A 2500-nucleotide genomic window follows, 5' to 3' on the forward strand; every position below is an offset into this window, starting at 1 on the left:
CATAGACCACTTTTGTTCAGAGAAACGCAAAACACTCCCTGAGAGACTGAACTTTGGATATAAAGTGAACATCCGGGGTGGCGTTGGAACGTTTGTGTATGTGGGTATGTGCGTGTGTGTGTGTGTGTATCTTTGCCGGGGAATTCATTGTTGCCTCATACTGTTCGCCTGTGTTTTTATCTTTTCTTTCTCTTTCTTTTTTTTTTCTCTCTCTCTCTCTTTCATCTCTCGTGTTCTCCTCCTCCTCCTCCCCCCTCCTCCTATCTTTCTTTTTATCTTATGTAAGACTTCCTCTCCTCACCTTATCCTATTTTTTCCCTTTTAGTTTATTTTATTCATAATTTTAGTTTTTTGTTATTAGTTTATTTATTTATCTATTTATTTATTTATCATTATTTAGTTCATTTATTTAATTCATAATATAAGACTGACACGAACTAAAAGGACATCGCTGGATCGCCTCTGACGCAACTCGAGCTATGATATTTGCCCTGGTATCTAGAAAGCAGCTGCAATCTAGTGGTATTGCAAGGGTGAAAAAAATACCATCAAGTACACTACCCTACAGGTATCCCGGACCAAAACATAATCAAACATTCCTTCACCTGAACAAGAAAATACATACCATGAACTACTAAGGCCCCTCTACAGCAGAAACACGTTATGGTATTGTCTGAACATGTCAGAACGACCGTATTGCATGCGTAAAGGACATGCAAGCACGTGGTAACCGTAAAGTTCGGAACCCTCGCTCAGTCACTATATTGCTTGATCCTCAATGTCAACACATGGCTTGCAATTGCTAGCCAGAAGGGGAATTTATTCATATATCAATACGAATTTCTGCTCGGGAAATTATTGAAATGTGTAGATATATTCCTGCATTGTGTAAAATAAAGATAAGAAGACCCTGATGCTAGAAAAAAGTTCCCAAATATATTTTGTATCAATGGCAGGAAGAGCCGTATTAAGAACTAAATTATATGTGGCTTCATCCATTGTCACATAATTATTCAATCAGTTGACTCTAATTCTAGAGCTAATTGACGATTAGGAGAGAATCAGACTGAAGTTATATGAAAAGTATTCTATCTGATATTTATACCTTTGCAAAGGGGTCTTTATGCAACGGCATGATACTGCAGACCTATCACCATCGCTAAGGAAGAGCGGATATTTCTACTACGAGACTTAACTGTTTCTCTATCTAATTTGATTGTCAATTTATTTAACTTAGAGCTGCGGACGCATCACTAACAGCGTAAAAAAAAAGTCTTCCACACACGTTCTATCCATTTAATCAAAGGAGACATTGTCAATCATTGATGAATAACTATTTTTGAATGTGTGTCATTCATCAAACAAATGTTTTTTTTTTTTCCATAAGTGTGAGTAACAAGGAAATACAAATATGCAATTTTCCCTTTTCCACAGAACAAAGACACAGGTTCCGGATAGGATCGTAGTAACAAATATTATTCTGTATAACTTGGCATTAAATTCTAGTAAATTCTAAGTTTATGTATTATGTTTTCTTGTTTCCCCAGAATGTACATAATACAGTTCTTATTTTACCTTTTATACGAGTAAATTTCTGAATGTAATCTAACCTATGAATTTGTTTTTGTTTTCTATTAATACAATACAATTTAGTCACATAACACAACACACAAATCTCTCAGTCACAAAGTATATATGATACCCTGAACCCAGTGACGGCAGGCTATCGTAATATCTATATGGGATCAGACCTCATATGTGACGTCACAGGATAAGTATGAAGATATACCTTGAGGATATCCTGTGTTACTACCGAGGTGCTCCTCAGTGTAACACTTCGAGGCCCAAGAGGTTAGGAAAAGGTTTTCCATCTGGTTAGTGGTGTTAGAATGCAGCCTTTTTCCCCCCTAGAATCTATGCTCCTAGTGTCATGTCACTTTGAAATATTCTTATGTTTGCGGCCATGCCTTTTACTCATGAATAGGCCAAAGTGTTCAAGAAAATGTATAGAAATACAAGATTTTTGGGTTTATCATCTGTACAAAAACAGTTTAAAATGCATCACACACAAACACACACACTCGCATAATATATATATATATATATATATATATATATATATATATATATATATATATATATATATATATCTTTTTTATGTATATATATATGTATATATATATAATATGTTTATATATATATATATATATATATATATATATATATATATATATATGTGTGTGTGTGTGTGTGTGTGTGTGTGTGTGTGTGTGTGTGTGTGTATGTATGTATATATATATACACATATATATACATATATATATATATATATATATATATATATATATATATATATATATATGTATATATACATGTGTGTATGTATATATATATATACGTATATATATTTATATATGTATATATATATATATTTATCTATACACACACACATATATATATATATACATATATATATATATATATATATATATATATATAT

At 32.2% G+C, this 2500-nt stretch overlaps 1 long non-coding RNA gene across 1 annotated transcript in view; it reads right to left on the minus strand.

Annotated features, from left to right (window-relative positions):
• LOC122264367 (uncharacterized) overlaps positions 1–102 on the minus strand; it is a 14846-nt gene extending 14744 nt beyond the window's left edge. Inside the window, exon 1 of the long non-coding RNA XR_015191720.1 lies at positions 1–102. This exon is cut by the window's left edge and continues 104 nt beyond it. This is a non-coding gene — a long non-coding RNA (uncharacterized LOC122264367).
• Positions 103–2500: the final 2398 nt, after the last annotated feature.

Source organism: Penaeus japonicus, unplaced genomic scaffold (assembly GCF_977035675.1).
Source record: "Penaeus japonicus unplaced genomic scaffold, GWHDUDI00000001_assembly GWHDUDI00000002, whole genome shotgun sequence".
NCBI lineage: Eukaryota > Metazoa > Arthropoda > Malacostraca > Decapoda > Penaeidae > Penaeus > Penaeus japonicus.